The 13020-nt window shown below is 42.5% G+C and overlaps 1 protein-coding gene across 1 annotated transcript in view; it reads left to right on the forward strand.

Annotated features, from left to right (window-relative positions):
* Positions 1–13020, forward strand: part of LHFPL6 (LHFPL tetraspan subfamily member 6) — a 254066-nt gene that overhangs the window by 98931 nt on the left and 142115 nt on the right. The gene's annotated exons all lie outside the window — the stretch shown is intronic.

Here is a 13020-nt window from a genome sequence, read left to right on the forward strand (position 1 = left end):
GTACAAGTGGTGTATTACTTCATCAGCATAAATTATTCATGACCTTGGGCTTGCGGACACAGGAGCTGTGCCTACAGGTCCACCTACAGAAAGTGGCTGTGATTGACAGATCCTTTCTCCCTATAATGGCCCAGAATTTGCAGTAACACACATGCTGGCCATTCAACTCCACAGAAAAGGCTTTCTTTTTGAATAATGTTTGCCTCCTCATCACTCTCAGTCTGACTGCATTCATATGTCTCCAAAATGGTTGGGATGCTGTGTAAAATTTAAAGAAAATAAGAATGCAGTGATTTGTAAATCATATCTTATAGCCATATTTTATTCACAGCAGAACATAGAGCACAGATCAGAAGGTGAAAGTTAGACGTGTTTCATTCGAAAAAAAAAGAACTCCTCCTTATGAAAATTGATGGCAGCAACATATCTCAAAAAAGTTGAGATGGGGCTATCAAAATGCTGGAAAAGTAAGTGGTACCAATAAAAAACAGCTGGACAGTTAGTTTTCAACTAAAGGGTACTTTACACGCTGCGACATCGCTAGCGATGTGAAATTCTAGATCGCAAGTGCGATCTTTTGAGGTCGCACATAGGTCATTTTACGCATGTGCGATCTTAAAAGATCGCACTTGTGATCTAGAATTTCACATCGCTAACGGGATCGCTAGCGATGTCGCAGCGTGTAAAGTACCCTTAAGTGTCATGACTGTGTATAAAAAGAGCATGTTAGAGAGGCAGAGTCTCTCAAGCAAAGATGGTCAGATGTTCGTCAATCTATGAACAAAGGTCTAAACAGGTACATTAAACATAATATCATGCATACAAACAGTACAATATCAAAAGATTCATAGATTCTGGAGACATTTGGGTGCACAATGGACAAGGCTGTTGGTCAGTATTGGATGCACATGATCTATGGGGCTTCAGGCCACACTGCATTAAAAACAAGCATGATTCGGTCTTGCAAATCACTGCATGGGCTCAGGAATAATTCCAGAAGTCACTATCTGTGAACGTTATGCAATCCACAAATAAAAGTGAATGCTCTATAATAGAAAGGGGGTGAGGGCAAAGCTTATTTCAAATGGACTGAGACAGAATGGAGAACTTTTCGGTGTTAAGAAGAATCAAAATTTTACATTTTTATGTCCTGCTCCAGATGAGGGACCATCCAGCTTGTTATCCGTGCACAGTTCAAAATCCTACAGCTTGATGGGTTGGTTTTGGGTTGCGTCAGTGCCTATAGTATGGGCAGATTACACATCTTAAAAGGCATTATCAATGCTGAGCGTTATATAAAGTCTTTGAACAACTGGTTCCATAAAATCAATGATCATTTCAGGGAAGACCATGTCTATTTCAGCAAGACAAGGCTAAACCACATACTGCATTCATCACAACAGCACAGAAGAGTTTGAGTGATGATCGGTCGCCTGCAGTCCAGACTTTTTACCAATGAAAAGCAATTGGCGAATTATGAAACAAAAATATGTGGCAGAGACCCAGGACTGTTGAGCAGCCAGAATTTCTCACTCAAACCTCCAGTCATTGGTCTTTTCACTTCCCAGACGATAACAGACTTTTATAAAAAGAAGAGGGGATGCTGCACAATGGTAGCCTTGTCCCAACTATTTTGAGATGTGTTACTGCTATAAATGATTTAATTATTTAATTTTTTCAAATAAAATGTTTTTTTATCTTCTGATATGTGCTAAATGTTCTGTTGTGAATTAAACATGGCTACAGGAGATTTCCCAATCATTGTATTCTTGTTTTCGTTACACAGTGTTCCAACTGTCTTCTTTCTTGGAATTGGGGTTGCATTAATTATGGTAAACAGTGAATAAGGAAAAATTATAATATAAAAAAAATGTCACAAATGCTTCGTTTATGTATTACACTAGTTTAAAACTACACTAAATAAGGACCCTTTCACACGTACTGGAGATATGTTTACATGCATACTAATGAAAGTCCATGGGGATCTTCACACCTCCGTGTTTCCATACGGACGTGTGTCCCTGTGAGCCACACTATCCGTTTTTAACCGGCAGCACGGACACACGGACCCATACAAGTCATCCGTATGTTGTATGTGTTTAACATTTCAAAATATAGGAGAAGCTTTGTAATATCATTATTCCTTTAACCATACCAGAAAAACATGGATGGCACATGACACACAGATGGCACACAGATGGCAAGCACGTATACAATGGATGTCACACACGTACATACAAAAGGACACAGGGATGGACAAAACTGACTAGTACAAGAAGAAAAAAAAAGAAATGTACACTCCTTATGTAAACATGGCCTTGGTCCTTAAAGGGAATCTGTCAGCAAGTTTTTTGCTGCTTCCTCTAAGGGTACCGTCACACTTTAGCGACGCAGCAGCGATCCCACCAGCGATCTGACTTGGTCAGGATCGCTGCTGCGTCGCTGCATGGTCGCTGGTGAGCTGTCAAACAGGCAGATCTCACCAGCGACCAGCCCACAGCCAGCAGCGATGTGCAAGCGACGCTGCGCTTGCACGGAGCCGGCGTCTGCAAGCTACGGACACTGGTAACTAAGGTAAACATCGGGTATGGTTACCTGATGTTTACCTTAGTTGCCAGCGCACACCGCTTCGCTTGGCGTGTGCAGGGAGCAGGAGCCGGCACTGGCAGCGTGAGAGCTGCGGAGGCTGGTAACGAAGGTAAATATCGGGTAACCACCTTGGTTACCCGATGTTTACCTTGGTTAGAGCTTACCGCAGGCTGTCAGACGCCGGCTCCTGCTCCCTGCACATTCAGGATTGTTGCTCTCTCGCTGTCACACACAGCGATGTGTGCTTATCAGCGGGAGAGCAACAATAAAAAAACAAACCAGGGCTGTGTGTAACGAGCAGCGATCTCACAGCAGGGGCCAGATCGCTGCTCAGTGTCACACACAGCGAGATCGCTAATGAGGTCACAAAAACCGTGACTCAGCAGCGATCTCAGTAGCGATCTCGCTGTGTGTGAAGTACCCCCTAGAGCAGCATGATGTAGGCAGAGAACTCTTGAGTTCAACAATGTATCACTTAGATTACTGGGTGCGGATTTTAGTTTTAGCATGTAGCAGAGGTCAGGGAGCTGTCGTCACCGATATTAGGCTTTCAGTGTACATTTCTATAGACCGAAGCTGCTGATCCCAGAGGGAGGACAGAGTCTGAATTGAGCTCAGACCCTGCTGAGCTCAACTAATGATGAAGCTGGGAAGCTTAAGCTAACATTGTAGGTGAACAAAAGCACACTTTGTGATAAGAGAGACAGGGCTGTATTCTCTATTTTAACTCTAAAGGCCGCTTTACACACAGCGACATCGCTAACGAGATATCGCTGGGCTCACGGAATTCGTGACGAACATCCGGCCTCGTTAGCAACGTTGTTGTGTGTGACACCTACGAGCGACCGCTAACGATCAAAAATACTCATCTAATCGTTGATCGTTGACACGTTATTCCTTTCCAAAATATCGTTGCTAGTGCTGGACACAGGTTGTTCGTCATTCCTGAGGCAGCACACATCGCTACATGTGACACCCCAGGAACGACGAACAACAGCGTTCCTGCGTCCTCCGGCAACGAGGTGGGTGTGTCGGTAATGCGGCTTGTCTCCGCCCCTCCGCTTCTAGTTGTGGGCCGCTGTGACGTCGTTGTCACGCCGCACGAACCTCCCCCTTAAAAGAGAGGTTGTTCACCGCCCACAGCTACGTCGCTAGGAAGGTACAGTAAGTATGTGTGACGTGTACCGGCGATATTGTTCGCCACGGGCAGCAATTTGCCTGTGACGCACAAACGACGGGGGCGGGTGCTTTCGCTAGTGACAACGCTAACGATGTTGCTGCGTGTAAAGCAGGCTTTACAGCATGCTATCTTCATATTACATAGCAAAAACTTGTTGACAGAGTATCTTTAACTTGGTTAATTAGTGTAGTAATATGTAGATCAATCAATGTATAGATCAGTGGATCTATAAAATATACTTTCTCTGCAGCTGTTCTGACACAGTGAAAGATTTGAGATTTTGTATGTAGCAGTGCTGGGAGAGATGCCCCTGCCCACACCAGGCTTTCAGTGTACATTTCCATAGACAGAACCTGCTAATCACAGAAGGGGGTGGAGTTTGACTAAATCCACTCATGATAAAGATAAGAGGCTTAAACTAACATTGCAGGTAAACAAAAGCAGACATTGAGATAAGACATGCAGGGCTGAATTTTCTGTTTTAACTCTTGCAGCATGCTGTCTTTAGGTTACATTGCAGAAAATGGCTGACATAGTCCTTTAAGAGTTAATAACCCTGGCTGTATTGCAGCTGCGGGCTGTGGGTGCGTCCTTGAATAACTTTTTAAAAGTAACTTTTTAAACAAATAGCATCTGGAGATGTCTAAATATCCAGAAAGCTGTAAAATTTATATTGTAGAAATTCTTATTACTCTGATTTATTGCCAGTTGGGAAAAAAATTGCACTTGCAATCACAAATAGTCTGATTCTGTAATATGTTCCATATTTATAACTTTTTTTTTTTTTAGCAAAAAAGAAAAATAACATATCAAAAAGTAAGCAACGCATTCCCTATAGATGAGTTCAGATCTTGACTCTGTCAACATTTTTAATCAGAATAATATTAATATTTTTTTCCAGATGTCATCCACATTTTGGATTTATCTGGTTTATGTCTCAAAATTAAATTTAATCGTTTTAAGTAGAAAGAAAGTGCAGTCTTGGATGTTCAACTGAAAGTGAATCCAAACCCTCATTATTTCAAGCCTATGGTAAAAAGCCCATGGAAAGTTAACTTGTGTAGGCTATCTCCAGGTGAAGGCATCCTTTATAGGGCACTTTTGAAGAGTTTTTATTTAGATATTTTCAGCCACCAAATAAATGGCCATCCTTTATGGTATGTGAATTAGCAAGTTGTGAATTTATTGATTATTATTACATGGCTGAAGTGTCGACAATTTAACCCCTTTACAACTTAGGATGTACCTAAACGTCCTGGGTCACTTCCATCCCTTTAATGCATTATTCATCGCACATGTCGGCTGATCCGATCAGCAGACGTTCAACTAACAGTTGTGGGTGGATCATAGATCCAACCGCGCCTGTTAACTAGATAGATTGCTCTGCCAAACTCTGACAGCACGATCTAATGCGTTCCAGCAGGGATCATGCTGTTCTCCACCAGCATCGGTGGCCCTGTGACATGATCACGGAGCACCACTGGCTTGCTGTGACAGTGTGGGGTCAGGTGATGACCCTGTCACGGTCATGACTCACTTCCTGTGAATGTCGGCAGAGCGCCAGCACTCACAGGAGATGAGTATTTCTGCTGATGAAAGCAATGCTGAAGCATCACTGTGAATAGCAGAAGCGATCAGACAGTGCAGACATAATGTGCCCCCTAAGAGGACTAGTAAAATGATAAAAAAATACTTCATAGCTTATACTTAATGCTTATCAATAAAAAATAAAACAGCTGACATGTGCGGCTATCAGGCACAAGTGGATTTGCTACCCACTCATGCCTGTTAACCCCTTACAGCGCGCTGTGAAAATGTCACAGCGCGCTTTACATGCCGGCCGCGATAAACATTCACTTACCCAGCGCCATCGGAAGTCACGTGATGTGATCATGTGGATCCAATGGTTGTCATGGTAACACAGGGTCATGTGATGACTCCTGTAGCTATCAGGAGTCAGTTCCTCTTATAGCTGGCAGAGTGAAGGGTGTGAGAGAAGAGCAGCTTTGCTGCAAATCAGAGCAATGCTGCTCTGATCTACAGAAAAGAATGAGTAATCAGACTGCTGATCCTTATAGTTCCCTAGGAAGTAAAATAAAAAAAGTTAAAAAAAATGTAAAAAAAAACACTAAAAATTCAAAGCACCCCCATTCGCCCTATTGAAAATAAAGGGTTTAAAAAATGAAATATATACACATATTTGGTATCGCCGTGTTCAGAAATGCTCGATCTATCAAAATATAAAATCTAATCTGCTTGGTACAAGGCATAGCGGCAAAACAAATTCCAAAAGTCAAAATTATGTTTTTTGGTCGCCGCATATTTTCTGCAAGATGTGATAACAGGTGACTAAAACGTAGCATCTGCGCCAAAATGGTGCCATTAAAAATGCCAGCTCGAGACGCAAAAAATAAGCAATCACTGAGTCATAGATCCCAAAAAATGAAAACACTACGGATCACGGAAAATGGCTGAAAAGTGCATCCTATGATTTTTTATTTTTTTTACAAACTTGTGATTTTTTTTTCTTCAACCCCTTAGATAAAAGTAAACCTATGCATGTTTGGTGTCTAAGAACTCGTACCGATCCGAGGCATCACAGCAAGATATCAGTTTTACCATATAGTGAACAGGTTGAATAAAATATCCCAAAAACAATCAGACAGTGGCACTTTTTTTGCAATTTTTTTCACACTTGAAATTTTTTTGATGTTTTCCAGTACACTATATGTTAAGACTAGTTTTATTCAAAAGTACAACTTGTCCTGCAAAAATCAAGCCTTCATTTGGCAAGATTGGCGGAAAAATAAAAAAGTTATGGCTCTCGGAAAAAGGGGAGGAAAAAAAACCCCGGAAAATCGTCCAGGGGTGAAAGGGTTAATGGTTACACAACATTAGAAAAGGACATCATTGAACTTGTTTGACTTGCAGCTATCACTCCTGACTCCCCCACTGACCTGAACAATGAATAATGTGCTTATATGAGCATATGTGTGTTTTCAATGGGGTAAGGGAAGGAAGCCTCTGCTTTTATGCTTTGGCCATAATTTCATTGACAAATGTTAATAAGTATTATTGCATAGGTTACATATGTAAATTGCCTTTTCAGAGAGGAAGAGGACTTATTCTCCAGTGCCTCCTATTGGATGTAGCAATCCTAAAAGTCAATATCGACCTTTAACGAGCCTTGTCATATGACTTAGGATAAAAGCCAAACCAGAACCTCAATTTTCAGACACAGTGTATCAGGGCAAGGCTTATTAAAGGGTCGATATTGACTTTTAAAATTGCTACTTCCAGTAGGTGGCACTAGAGTTTACATCCTCTTCCTCTCTGAAGAGGAAATTGGCTTATTCAATTTCCCAGAGGAGCATGTGAAGCATTTAAGTTTCCTCATACGAGCATGCCACTCTCCACATAGAGAAAACTTACCCCTTAGCTTCTTACCTAGCCAAATCAGATCTCATACTTTGCACTCATGAGAGGTAAAACCCCGAAACACTGTGTCTGCAAATTGAGATTCTGAAGCATGAATACTGGTATGTCAGACCTGGCATGTCACTCTCCACAAGGAGAAACCTTACCCCTTTGATGCATTAGTTGCAGAGCTAGAATAAGACTCTTTATTTTATAAATACATGCACCCTTCTTTTACATCTTTCCTTTAACTTCATTATCACCCTTGCACTTCAATAAACACATTTTTGAAACAAGAACATGTGTTCATGTGTTATTAGATGGCGCTACCATCTAATCTTAGTAACCCCTCTACCTACATTGCAAGAAAACACTCTAAATTAGAAATTATTGGCACTTCTGGCATATATATATATATATATATATATATATATATATATATATATAATATACTGCTGTACTACCCGGCTTCGCCCGGGTTAAAAACTGCTGTTAACAAAATAGAATGTATTAACAAAAATGTATTCTGCACACAAAAACCACAAAACAAATAGATAGAAATGGAATAATTAAAAGGCAAAAACTAAGCTAATAGAAGCATTTCACAACATATATTTCAACACCACAGATATTCCACACAGATTTAACATCCTATGACTTCACATACTGAGAATTTCCTTTGTTGCCTATATTAACCAATCAGAGCTCAGATTAATTAACTATAGCAAAATAGAAGCTAAGCTGTGACTGGTTGCTATTGGCAGCCTGATAAATCTCCAGGCAACAGAAAGCCCTCCCCCTGACAGTATATATTAGCTCACACATACACATATAGACAGGTCATGTGACTGACAGCTGCCGTATTTCCTATGTGGTACATTTGTTGTTCTTGTAGTTTGGCTGCTTATTAATCAGATTTTTATTTTTGAAGGATAATACCAGACTTGTGTGTGTTTAGGGCGATTATCTGGCGAGGTTGGTGTATGTGTGGTGAGGTGTGTGCTGAGGGTGGTATATGTGTTCAAGTACGTGGTAGTGTGTGGCGCCTTTTGTGTGTGTGTTCATATCCCCGAGTGTGGTGAGTATTCCATGTCGGGGCCCCACCTTAGCAACTGTATGGTATATACTCTTTGGCGCCATCGCCTCATTCTTTAAGTCCCCCTTGTTCACATCTGGCAGCTGTCAGTTTGCCCCCAACACTTTTCCTTTCACTTTTTCCCCATTATGTAGATAGGCGCAAAATTGATTGGTAAATTGAAACGCGCGGGGTTAAAATTTCGCCTCACAACATAGCACCCGGCGCTGCCCGGGATAGTAACTGTCTCTCTGTTTCTCTCCCACTCTGTCTGTCTCCCCCTCTGTATATATCTTTCTGTCTTTCTCTATCTCTTTGTCTGTCTGTCTGTCTCTCTTAACCTGTCTGTCTCTTTCTCCATCTGTCTCAATCTCTTTCTCTGTCTGTCTTAATCTCTTTCTCCGTCTCTCAATCTCTTTCCCTGTCTATCTATCTCTGTCACTTTCCCGGTCTGTCACTCTCCCGGTCTGTCACTCTCCCGGTCTGTCACTCTCCCGGTCTGTCCCTCTCCCGGTCTGTCCCTCTCCCGGTCTGTCCCTCTCCCGGTCTGTCCCTCTCCCGGTCTGTCCCTCTCCCGGTCTGTCCCTCTCCCGGTCTGTCCCTCTCCCGGTCTGTCCCTCTCCCGGTCTGTCCCTCTCCCGGTCTGTCCCTCTCCCGGTCTGTCCCTCTCCCGGTCTGTCCCTCTCCCGGTCTGTCCCTCTCCCGGTCTGTCCCTCTCCCGGTCTGTCCCTCTCCCGGTCTGTCCCTCTCCCGGTCTGTCCCTCTCCCGGTCTGTCCCTCTCCCGGTCTGTCCCTCTCCCGGCCTGTCCCTCTCCCGGCCTGTCCCTCTCCCGGCCTGTCCCTCTCCCGGTCTGCCCCTCTCCCGGTCTGCCCCTCTCCCGGTCTGCCCCTCTCCCGGTCTGCCCCTCTCCCGGTCTGCCCCTCTCCCGGTCTGCCCCTCTCCCGGTCTGCCCCTCTCCCGGTCTGCCCCTCTCCCGGTCTGCCCCTCTCCCGGTCTGCCCCTCTCCCGGTCTGCCCCTCTCCCGGTCTGCCCCTCTCCCGGTCTGCCCCTCTCCCGGTCTGCCCCTCTCCCGGTCTGCCCCTCTCCCGGTCTGCCCCTCTCCCGGTCTGCCCCTCTCCCGGTCTGCCCCTCTCCCGGTCTGCCCCTCTCCCGGTCTGCCCCTCTCCCGGTCTGCCCCTCTCCCTGTCTTTGTCTGTGTCTTTCCCTGGCTGCATTGTGACACGCCAACATTCCATATAAGGGCGTGGCTGCGCATTCTTCTGAAGTTCTGGCTGCACTGTGGTTCCCAGCTCCATTCGCTTTAATGGAGGCAGGTTTTTTGGTGAATATCTGTAAAGAGCGGGGTTAAAATTTCCCCTCAAAACATAGCCTATGACGCTCTCGGGGTCCAGAAGTGTGAGTGTGCAAAATCTTGTGGCTGTAGCTGCGACGGTGCGGATGCCAATCTCGGACACACCCACACACCCACACACCCACACACCCACACACCCACACACCCACACACCCACACACCCACACACCCACACACCCACACACCCACACACCCACACACACACACACACACACACACACAGCTATATAGATAGATAGAGATTATATATATACAGAGAGAGAGATATAGATATATAAATAAATATAGAGATATATAAATAGATATATATAAATAGATAGATATATAGATAGATAGATATATAGTCACATATTTGTATTTGAGTCTTGACAATGTGCGGATACCATGTAAGCGAGTTTTCCAGTGTTTCTCATCACTTAGCCAGAGTTGCTCTTTTGATTGGAGGTGTACCACTTTGACAATGTCAATATCCGCGTTGGCTCGTACACTAGGTCTGACTCATGCCTTGGTATACTGTAATTATAAACTGAGATTGGATGAGGATCTGAGATTAATTCACAAAAGACTAAGGCTGCGCCTAGACGTTTTATCTCGTGCTACAAAAAAAAAAATTGCACGGTCTATAGAAATGCATTCAGTATCTTGAAAATTTCTTCAAAATTGCTAGTGAGGCATTAGTGACTTTTTTTTTTTTTTTTTTTTATTGCCTACATGCTGGGATTTCTGAGAGATTTTATGAAGTAGTAGCTACTATTTTCTTCCATAAAGTAATATCAAAATAGGTTGAAAATCTAAAAAGTTTCACTACCAAAAATTTACATGTAGCCTAAAGTCTCTTATTTTGGGCATCTTTAGAATTAATCATTTGTAAGCCAAAGCCCAGTAAGCCTAAAACATCGGGGAGCAAATCTTTCCAATGGTTTTCTTAGATGATTTCTCCCCACTGGTTTTGGCTTACACATAGTAACGCAGTATCCTGATTTATGGAAATGGTCTATCCCTGAAAGGGGGAAGAAACGCCATGATTGGAATTCTTTTAATTGCTCCCTAAAGGGATTAGGGAAAGAAGACACACTGAAGAGAAAAATGTGATGGGATTGCCAAAATTAAACAGAGGTCATGATTTCATTATTATGTAAAAAAGATAGGACCAAATGGAGGTGTGTGAGAAGGATGAACAGATGACCCAAGAACCTCTTTTTTGTGGTTTTGTTTTGTTTGTTTTTTTAAATTGCACAACTGTTTTTCAATAGATTAAAAACCTTTTACTCCTAGTCACACCTCCCCATTCCTATATTACTTGAGAAGGGTCAGTAGCAGGAATGTGATGAAGGGATGTTGGGGTTACGGTTCACCCGAGCTCTGGAACCTGGAGAGAATCGAATGAACGGTTTGGCCCAGATGAGAAGATAAATACTATCCACGGCTCATGATCGTTGGGGGCTCTTTTGGAATTTTTATGTTGGGGCCCAGGAGCTTAATGTTCTAATACTCCCAAAAATGATGCATGTGAATGATAGAGTCAGAATGAGTAGCTTTTGTCCTAATAGAAGAGATGATCTCTTTTGAAATTCAACGACTTTGCTAAATTGTCCCCAAAAATTGACTTGTAGCAAATAAATTAACTAGAATCTCAATAGTGAAAAACTAGTAATTGCTCAGAAAATATACAAGAAGGAGAGGAGAGAGAGAACCTTGCTGACTATAAGAGCTTACATTATACAGGAGAGAGGAAGAGGACTGTACTGACCATAAAAGCTTTCTCTCTCTCTCTCCTGTAGAGTGTAAGAGGACCGTACTGACTATATGAGCATACATTCTACAGGAGAGAGAGGGGACCTCACTGACCATAAGGCTATGTGCGCACTAGTGCGTTTTACCCGCGGATTTGCCGCGGAAATTTCTTGAGAAATGTCTGCAATCTTTGTGCAGACATTTCCCAGCAAATCCTATGGTAAAAAAAAATAGCTGTGCGCACTGGTGCGGATTTTTCTCAAGAAATTTCCTTGAGAAGAATTTCTCGAGAAACTTTCTTGAGAAAATGAACATGTCCATTATTTCCACATGTACCCTGCGGATTTCGGCAGTACAGCCTGCAAAAATCCGCAGGGAACCACCCGCGGGAAAATCGCGGCAATTCCGCGGCAAATCCGCATGCGGATTTAGTGCGGATTTTTTCCGGAGGTCCGGAAATCTTTCACTCCCAGAAGTTTCTCAAGAAATTTTCTTGAGAAACTTCTCATTTCTAGTGCGCACATAGCCTTAGAGCTTACATACAGAAGAGAAAGGACCCTGCTAACCATAAGAGCTTACACTCTACAGGGGAGAGAGAAGACCCCACTGACCATAAGCGCTTATACTCTTCAAAAGAGAGACTATATGAGCATACATTCTACAGGAGAGAGAGGATCCCACTGACCATAAGAGCTTACATACTACAGAAGAGAAAGGACCCTGCTAACCATAAGAGCTTACACTCTACAGGGGAGAGAAAAGACCTCACTGACCATAAGAGCTTACAATCTGCAGAAGGAAGAGAGGACCATGATGGCCAAAAGAGCTTACACTTTACAGGAGAGAGACTTACTGACTATGGAGATGGGAAATTACTCGATTGGGAACTTCTGACCTGTGATGTCCCAGGTACTGATCACTAATCTGTACAATGTCATAGCTACAGAGCATTATGGGGCAGTACGCACATCCACCCTCTGATGCTTCATCAGTGTAGAAAATAGTGCTGGGCAAGTTGTGTTTTCTTTGGCAAGCTGGGAATCTAATCTCAAATTGTTCAGCTTCACATGGCACCACAGATCTATCTGCTAATCTCTACCTAACATGTGTTCAATTAACCTTTATTCATGTATTAAATTACAAATTTCCCATAATTATCAAAATTGTTACTTTTAAGATATAGAAAATTTGATCAGATATTGAATAAGAAAGGTAAAAATAAAAATAAAACAGTGCACACTCAATTTTATCAATCTTATTATTGCAAAAGGTAGTTATTACATTCACAGAAAAAAAAGAGGAAAAAAAAAATAACTTGCAGAACGAAGTAACGAAAAATGATCAGAAGAAAAAAATGTGCAGCTAAGCAACAAGATGGTTAAAACAAAATACTCCGTATAAACATATGAAAAAAATCTGAGGGCTCCCTGCCCACTTTTCAGCATCATAACCGGCCAATTGTTGCCAGATGGCATGCTAAATATATTTTCATGGTTGCAATATGTGTAAATATTCCATAATTTAGTATCCTAGATTTATAAAAGGTCTGGAAAAGTGTATTGAAAATATTTTTTTCATTATGAAGGTATGTTATAAATTATAAATCACCTTTTAATGCTTCCTGTTAAGTTTGTGTTTTCTTCCTCCTTGTGATTTTTTAAGCACATATCCCA

This window comes from Anomaloglossus baeobatrachus, chromosome 2 (assembly GCF_048569485.1).
Source record: "Anomaloglossus baeobatrachus isolate aAnoBae1 chromosome 2, aAnoBae1.hap1, whole genome shotgun sequence".
In the NCBI taxonomy this organism is placed as follows: domain Eukaryota; kingdom Metazoa; phylum Chordata; class Amphibia; order Anura; family Aromobatidae; genus Anomaloglossus; species Anomaloglossus baeobatrachus.